The sequence below is a fragment of the Phyllostomus discolor genome, chromosome 2, assembly GCF_004126475.2.
Source record: "Phyllostomus discolor isolate MPI-MPIP mPhyDis1 chromosome 2, mPhyDis1.pri.v3, whole genome shotgun sequence".
NCBI lineage: Eukaryota > Metazoa > Chordata > Mammalia > Chiroptera > Phyllostomidae > Phyllostomus > Phyllostomus discolor.
In genome coordinates this window covers 171,519,347-171,528,980 of record NC_040904.2, presented here as the reverse complement: position 1 = coordinate 171,528,980, position 9,634 = coordinate 171,519,347, and positions in this window count along the sequence as shown.

Genomic DNA, 9,634 nt, shown 5'->3' with positions numbered 1-9,634 from the left:
GGGGAATGCTGGAGGGTTGAGGGGCAGGGCAGAGGGGGGATAGAGGGGGCAAAAATTGGGAAAACTATAATAGCAAATCAATAAAAATATTTTTTAAAAAAGAATAAAAACTACAGTCACTTGCCAGTTAGTCAGTCTACATAAATTTCAGAACTCTAACAAATGGATATCTCTACAAATATTTGGACAATTGAGTTCATAATTGTCAAGTAATTTTCTGGAATGGTTTTAAGGTAACAAATAATGACTTTAAAAGTCAAGACCCTTTTAAAACTTCTTTATTTCTAGTGTTCTGAAGTCATCCTGAAACTAGGAGAGCAAAGGTACTTGGATAAAAGTCAACAAAATATCAAGGTGGATCAGACACCAAGACATTCAAATGATTTTATTTCTTAAGGTACATACACTTGGAATGTTAAGTTGTCCAGTCACATCCAGTCATGTGGCAGATTATGTTCTCAAAGTAATCATCCTCCTCCTCCTCATCATCATCAACCAAGCTTTTTTGCCTGTGTTGGCCCAGAATGGCCTTCCCACCACCCAAAAATTTGCCTGCTAAAGAAACCCTTTTTCTTCCAAAGGTGGGTTAAGAGATTTGACTCCTTTCTCCACAAAGGATAGCTGATTCATCTTGCCACCTTTATAGCAATTTTTGCTTTATAGTAATGTATTATATGTTCCAGAACTGACTGTATAAGTCATTGTACTTTTAAAAGAAATATTTTACTAATTCATAATCTTCCCCACATCCAAGGACCATAGGCCCTTGGGGGGGATTTATTATGACCTTTTATGTACCTTTTTTAGTAGATCCAACAGAAAACTGAATTTTTGATTGAACACAAAATTTATTTTAAAAATATGTTCAGGTATATGATTGAGTAGTTAAAAATAGTCTGGAGAGTCTAAAAAAGTAAAAATGATATTTCCAAAAATTTCTGTTTTCCTTGATTAAAATGAATAAAACAGAGCTAACTTTAAAAGAAAAAATTATAAACATTTGTTGTAGTTTTGTTTCTAAATGAAAATAGTTGATGGGTTCACTAATGTATAAAATCTCTATATAAAATGACCAGAATTAAGATATTTTTTAAGCCTACTTGGTAAAAGTAAGTATCGTAGAAATGGCTTGTGGAAATTAAATATAACTTGATTTCCTGTCACACAATTTGCTTTTTCTGAGTCTTCCAGTCTCAGTAAATGGTCAAAACCAAACTCCAAGAAACATCTTTGATTCCTCCCTTTCTTGAGTGCCCACGCAACATGATGTGCCCTTTGCTTGGCACACACTCCTCACAGATCTTGATGGTTCCTTGTTAGCATTTTTCTCTTCAGTCAAAGACCATCTCCCTGGTGAGTACTTCCTGATATCTCAGGCACTCTAGAGCAGGAGTGTCAAACTCATTTTCACCGGGGGCCACAGCAGTTTTGCGGTTGCCTTCAAAGGGGCTGAATGTAATTTTAGCTCCTTAACAGTTAAGGAGTAGTTTCATGTATCAGTCCTAAAATTACATTTGGCCCCTTGAAGACAACCATGAAGCTGATGTGGCCCCTGGTGGAAACGAGTTTGACACCCTTGGCCTAGAGCACCAGATCACATCACTGTGTTCTACTCTCTTTTTATCTCTCTGCACCGTCTGGACTTACGTTGTTCACTGTGTGTTCTCTACCAGAATATGAGCTCTCAAAGGCAAGACTTTTTTTTTCTTGTTCTTTCCAGTATTCCAGCACTTATACAATGTTTGTATATAACACCCACTCAAAACTATATTTCTAGTGAGTATTTTGAGAACAGAATTTTAAAAATGTATTTCATTCAATATTAAACACCTCATTTGCTTTTAGCATTGTACTAAGTGAAGGTAAGAGGACATGTATTGAAAGGCAAACATTGTATTCTTTTCTAGTAACCTGATAAAGTTAGACAACTTGGCATTCTTTCTCCACTCTTGTTCTCTCTCGCTCTGTCTGCCTCTCCCCATCTCTCTCTCCCCTTCTTTCCCCTTCCCTCTCTCTCCCTCTCGCTTTCTCTTTCTCTCTCTCTCCTCCCAGGGAACTTACTCACAGACAGAGAAAGAGAGAATGGCAGAAGAGAGAGTGGTGAAACACAGATAGCAAGGACTCTAGCAGCTAGATGGGTTTGTGACTCCCAAACGACACGATCTTAGACTAGCTGTTAAGGCTCATAGAGGTTATTGTGTTTCTTCACTTGAAAAACAGGAATTATTGCTTATATTTTATTGCTTGTTGTGAAAACTGAATGTAACAATGACTGTGTATAATAAATATCTTAGCACATCATAGGCTTCTAAACATGGAAGCTTTTATTACTATTATCTCATGAAATGATCTGAGGTCAGTCATGCCCCAAGCCAACTTTCTTTTGAATAGTGCTTGCATAAGACCAATTTTTGAGGGGGTAATTGGCAACTACCTAGCATATTAAAATACAATATGTATTATAATTTTAATAGTCTGATTCTTTTCCTATCCTTAAAAATAAGAGAAGAGACCATTGTGACTCTGATTCCCATTGCTTCCTGGTGTGGCTGCCAGACCCCATGGTAGGCACGGAGGCAGTAGTCTGTCGGTGATGGCTGAGTGAGTAATACAGGGCAGTAATGTGAGAAACATGTGCATCATCATACAGTGAGAGGATGTGAGGTCAAGTGGCTGGCTGAGGAAGTAGCATCCAGTAGGTCCAAAGTAGAGAGAGAGAGACCCAATGTTTATCCAACAGGAAATATGAAGTATATCTGGCTGTGTGGTATTAATAGTCTGGAGCTAAAAGAATATGTCTCTGAGGTCAAGAAACCTACCAAATATGGGAGTTTAAGTTGGTAGCAATGTAGTAAATTTTCTCATGAATAATTTTAAAAAGTCTGACAGGACTAATTTATTTATTGCTTGGTAGATCACATTTTCTTCTTTTAAAACAAGCTCAGTTAATAAGTTAGGTACTTTGGCAATGGATCTAAAGTAATTTTGGTTCCATTTATATTTGGGCTTAAATCACCCTCCATTTTACTTGATTCCCTGATTAGGAATATTAACAAAATAAGTATGTCAAGCACACATTAGTCACCAAGTCTAACAGAGACACCAACACCCAAAGGTATTTATTTGTGTATAGATGCCCACGCACATGTGTATGCCTGCATGGGCATGTGAGTTCGATGTGCTCTATAGCCACTGCTCTGCCTTTGGGAGCTGGGGATTTGAATCCACTTCCTCTTTAGGTAACTGACATAACCAGAGGTTAATCTGCCCTTCCATCTCTTGCTCTAAATGAGATATAGCAGGGCTTGGGACCCAACATATATGAGGGGTTACAGGGAAAGCTGGAATTCTGCTCTTGTCTAGATTGGGTAACCCCAGTAGAATAGTTTGGTTTAAAACCTAATCTAGGTCTCTGTGGAGTTGAATCTATTCAGAGTCTAAACTGGACTTAGTTTTCCTCCCTCCCCCAGCCCTTCCTTCCTTCCTTCCTTTTCCTCACTTGAGGACATGCTTATTGATTTTAGAGAGAGTGTAAAGGAGGGAGCAGGGAGAGAAACATCAGTGTGAGAGAGAGAGATTGATTGGTTGCCTCTCGCATGTGCCCCCGGCCTGGACACTGCACCCACAATGCAGGCATGTACCCTGACTGGGAATGGAGCCCGCAATCCTTCAGTTTACAGGACAACACTCCAACCAACTGAGCCCCCGGGCCAGGGCTGGATTTGGTCTCTCAAAGCTCCCTGTATCTTCCTTGGAGCCAACACAGAAATATAAGACTCCTCTAGATCAGAGGAGTCTCAATATGACTCCGGCAGAAACAAATTCCTTAAGCTTCCTAGGCTGATTCATGCCCAAACCTCCCCAAAGTTGGTGGTGGAGGTGGCACATTTCAGAATACTTTTGGCCGTGTGGAAATTACCTATAGCTGTGCTGTCAAATATGGTAGCTACCAATCCTATGTCACTATTAAAATTAAATTTTTAATGAATTGAAATTAAACATTCAGTCCCTCAGTTACATGAAGCTCGCGAGCTACATGTCCATGTACTCACTCAGATACAGAATATTTCCATAAGAGCCTACTTGGTTTCCCAAGCAAAATGTTCGCAGTGGACTTCAAAGTCAGTCTAACCTGTGGACTTCCAATTTTCATGTGTGGAATGCTATAGTAAGTAAACTCTATTTCCTCTACCTGCTCAAGCTGCCCTTCTGTGATGCTCATCGGGCTGGTTAATACTCACATGATGTCATCATTCCCATGAAACCGCGAGCTCTGTGAAGGCCGGCACTGGTCTTCCTTGTCATTGTTTCCCCCAGATGTGGTACCATGCCTAGAACATAGACATTGTTCAATAAATAGTTGTTGAATGAATGAATATATGAATAATTCCTAACTTTCTATATCTCACTCATGGATAAAGATGCCAAATTTTTGAAGTTAGTGTGAGGATTAAATTAAATAGTGTAAATGATGTAACCAACACATGTCTGACATAAAATAGGTGCTTGAGTGTCTATTTCCTCTCTTGTCCTTTGATGAATAGAAGCCCGGGTCACTTGGATCCACAGGTCACAGAGACTTCTGGTCAAGCTGACAATTTCCCTAGGTTTTAGCCCTTGTATTTCCTTCCCTTTGATCAAAGGCTTGGCTTAAGTTATTAACTACAGGGAAAGAGATCAGAGTTCAGTTCTGCTATTTGGCAGCCGTTCTCCAAAGGAACAAAGTACTAACTCAGAGCAGTTAGTTTCATAATTCATTCTAGAAATCTCTTCAAGATTAAATCCTGGCTTTTTACCAACCACATGGTTCATTCAGGCTTCTCTCCTCCTATCAGAATTCTGAATAGCAAAACGGTGCCAACAATTAAGTGCCTAAACGATTCCTAGAGATTCTTAGACATGAATTAGTATAGTGGGGGCATTTTGAGGGAGAACTTTGGAACAAATAGCACTTTAGGATGAGCATTTAAAGTCATTTCCTTTGCCCTTCTCTGTGCTTTCAACTCTCCCCTGAAATGCTACCTTTGTATATTTAAGAGGTGGGGAGAAATGGCAAATTTTTGTTTAGCTTAGGGGCAGTTATTGCAAAAGCCAATTCTAAGATGCACAGAGAAAAAAGGGGGAAAGGAAAAGTCCTGAGAGGTTTCCAGGGTGGTATTATGGAGCATGTTGTGGAAAAGTTTTAGCCATCTGCTAACGGATATTATAAAAGTGGAGACTGCTAAAAAATAAACTGCCGGGTTGTCCTTTGCAGAAAGTTAATAAAAAGAAGGAAGTGAAAGACTGCTCATTATTTTTAATGACTTTGCTTTCCAGCAGAGCGCCTGTATCTCTCTGCCTTTACTTTCTGCCCTCTTTCAGTTCATTATAACACACTAAACTGCTCCTTAGAATGATGGCTTTGTTCTAAAGCACAAAGTTCATCAAGAGGCTCACAGTCCAGGCTGACCAGTTGTTAACCACAGGCCCAGTGCCAAGGTGATGATGCAAAGATGAGCCCAGGATGTTGTCCACAGAACAGTCATCAACCACGACTGCCCTGGCCTTCCTCCGAGCATGTCCATGCCATTTCAGGGAGTCAGCTTTCAATGCTTCATTGTACTTGGTGCGTGACGCAAGTTTCGGCCATCCATTAAAGTAGTGGTTTCAAAAGTAGTTCATCCTAGTTTGGTAAACCAGGAGGTGGTATGGTATGGTTAGAAGCAGCCTTTGTTTTGTTTTGTTTTGTTTTAATTCCACATATAATATGTATGTGTTTGTATGATGCTTGCCTTATTAATTTCATTATTTCCATATACACTATTTGAGTATATAATTTTGTGCTGTGCTTTTAGAGTAAGTAGTTTTCTGTGCTAATATCCTTGGCTATAGATGGCCTCAGATGTCCCAGATAAACTCTGAAAATGTGGATAATAAATTTTTTGGTTGTGAAATGAAAAAGTAGTAAGTAACCCTTCATTATTTCCCAATGATGTTTAAAGAAGGTAAATGGTGCAACCTAGGTATGTACATGTTTCATAAAACAGTAAAACAATGTAATCCTACAAATATAAAATAAGGATATTTACACAGACAGAGGGAGAATGAAAACTCTATCTCCAAACTCTATATTGGGTATACCTACTGTCTTTGTTAGATTTTTTTAAAAAACCATGTTTCTGTTTCCAAATAAGGACTAAACTGGCTGTGCTTTGGAAAAAGCTCTTTGAATTCTGTGTTCACAAATCCCTGTGTTTTGAAAAGGAGATAAATGCTCAGGAGAGTGCCTGAGATGGACAGTGACACCACCAGGCTCACGAGAGTGAGTTCTCCCCTGGAAATGAGGCAGCAACATCTTCTCTGATCTGAACAGGACCAAGTCCCTCTGACCTTGTTCAGGCAGAATCATTCTATTCCTGAACTCAGGAATTGGAGTGACACTCTGCCTGGTCTTATGTTTCCACTTGAGCATATATGTATTTTAAACAAAATAAATGGGTCTTTTTTTTTCCCAAAAAGTATTCAGGCACCATACTCTTAAAAAAGCCTTACTAGAAATAAAGTATATGTTTATTCATTAGCTGTCAGGCACTTCTGGGCTCAGTACCCACACAGACAGGCTGTTTAATGTGGAGTTTAATAACATTTATGTAAAACAGAGCTGGTGACCATCTTGGTGGAGAAAAATCCACACAGTTTTGTTTGTCTTCATCCAGGAGAGGAAAAACTTGACTAGGATTGCCTTGCTTTATCTAAACTCTGCCACACTGTTGATTTAAAAAAAAAAATGCAGTTCACTGTCATGTGAGGAGGAAAGAATAAAGCCAGCCAGCCAATTTGAAAGAAGAAGGAACATATTTTAGTTTTCCCCAAAGCCCAGTAGAGATTCAGTTAGAGCTATTTTTACTCTCTCCCCAAATGATTTAACTTTGTTGTCTTTTGACAACGATCTACAGTTGTTTGATCTATTTAGTTTGAAAAAGACAAAGGTGATAAACCACTCTGCAGAAAACTAATTAGGAGAAAAAGAGTTCATCGGATTGCAGGGCAAATAATAAAATGAACAAAGACCGCAAATGTTCATTCGGTCATCAGCTGGGTTCATACCATGCAGGGGGTGTTGCCAAAGTCATTTTCGCCCAGGCCAGGCCTCCTCTGATTGACTTATTACGTGTCAGAATCCCTAGGGATGTTGTCAAATGTGGCCATGAGAACTCAATGAAGGAGTTGGTGGTGTGAGAGAGGTAGGGATGGTTAGATGGAACTGTGAGGAATAATAGGGACAACACCAGCTTTAGAGGGTGAAGAAATACCACTTGGGGAAAATAACTGATTAATCACATAGATAGCTAAACTACTCTATTAAGAATTACCAGTTGGGATGTTCAGCTGTATTTCCATCTCAAGGTGGAGTGTTTCCCTGAGTTTTGTGTTATAGGTGTGCAACTTACTGTGTGCGTGCACACACTTGTGTCTCTTTGGGGAATGTTTGGGGGTGTGATTTGAAGAGCAGGTAGAGTGGAGAAGAAAACAGTTTCTATTTCAAAAATCACTGTTTGGGATTGTAGCATTTAAATAGGTATGAACTGTCAGCAGTGGACTGGATGCATTATCCTCTTGAAGACTCAGTTTGTTCTTTTGCAAGAGGCAATATTAACTATTTCGTGGGTAAAAGGATATATATAGAGCACTTTTTATTATTTATATAGGAACAAGTACATATTAATTCCTTTTTTACCTCTCTGTCCTAAGAGCTGCCTTCAATAACCATCCCCTTCTGGAACCTATCCAGGACAAAACAAACAAGAAAATAATCCACAGTAACCTACTAAATAGAATTAACGCTTATTTGTCCTCCACCTGAATGTATAGTGTTGGGGTATGGTAAAATAATGGAGAAATCTGTATTTAGCAGATTGTTGGTTTTCAATCGAATTTTCTATCTGTTCCACTCCGATTATTCTGATGCCCTTGGTGGCACAATAGGAAAACAGTGTTACTAACAAACCCAGGTCTGGAGTGAAAATGACTTTTAACAAGCTCTACAGCTTTCATTCTTTTTCTTGTCAAGACTACTGAGCTAATTAGTTTAGAGTACCAGCATAGAGAGAGAATTCCTAAAAATAGATAGTTATTAAGAGCCTTGGGGAAATATTCTACTATAATTTGCTTTCCGGATAAAATTTTTAAGTAGGTATACAAGAATTATTGCTCAATTATAATAAAATTCCTACGGAGTTACACACACGATGTTAATCAGTGTGAGCTCACTTTGGCCCACATGTTATTATAATGAATACCAACATGTGGGGAAGGGTCAGACAAGACAGAGAAGCAGATGATGTTGGAACCAAGAAGCCAGAATTGAAGGCAGGGAAGCTACAGACAACAATGGATCTCATCTGAGTAAAGGGGGGATGCTGGTGGTTTGTGCAGTCAAACTTCTTCATACATTAAAGCTTCATTCCCTGAAAATGTCACAATATCATTTCCATCTCCAAAAGAGTAAAGTCCTAGTCTTGGTAAGGAAGGAGTAAATGGAAAATGCAGAAAGATCATTTTCTTCCCAGAACAATATAAAAATTTGGCTGCCTTTTCTGGCAGAGAAATGTTGAATTACAGTATATTTCTTTTCCATATAATATATGGCCTTTCTATGAGATAAGTCTTTAGGGAAATGAACCAACATCCTTTCCCACCCTCCCAAGCTGTCAGATTATTTTATTTGTTTGGCAAATTTGCATGTGCTACACGTTATCCACTGAGATGGGCCAAGTGGAAGATATCAGAGCAGTGCACCGCACACAGGCACACTCAACCCAACGTAACTGCCGTTTCTCATGATGCCAGACTGTCATTTCCAGAGCTCATCCATCAGCAGTCAAAACAACTTGAGGCTATTTAGTTTAATTGTATCTGCTAAGCAGGGTCTCGTCTGGATAGCACCTTAAAGAGAATTCTTCAGAAAAAAACAAATCTTAACCCAGAAAGTAATGATGTTAAATAAGTTTCACCTCTCCCTGTCAAGCTGAACCCATGAGGGAGGATATTTGATCTCCTGGATGAATGAAACAGACTGGAATTCTGGTTCACTTTTCTTAAGAACTCCATGTCTCCATGTGCTTCCTGCCAGTTGTTCACAATATTATCTGAAGCTCATTCCAAGTGGTTACCCATATTCAAACCAGAAAATTCCATATTCTTTGCACTACTGGTCCACTGCTCTTGTATGATTATTTGTTTTTTTTTCTTTGTCTATAATGCCTCTAAGTTTTAAACTAAAATGCTCCCCAGAAAGCTCCTCACGTACATTGACTGAGTTACTCTGTCAATAATGATGTAAAGTAGACCAGCAAACTACTTTTCTAGTAATAGCTGACCATTAATAATAAGATGTGCATTAATGGAAGACTCATGACTACAATGCTCATGATATTTAATCCTTTAGTTATATGACAAAAATTTGCCTGAAGTTTGATTTATCACTGTAACTCCTAAAAACAGGTCTAACATGTCATTGGATCTTAATAAATATTAGCAGAATGAGAACTTGTAAGTCCAATAACTTTAAAGTGAATGCTGTTTTGTGAATTACCACCAAATTTGTAAGTGCCCTTTTCTACAACAATGCATCAGATGGGAATAATAGCCTGAT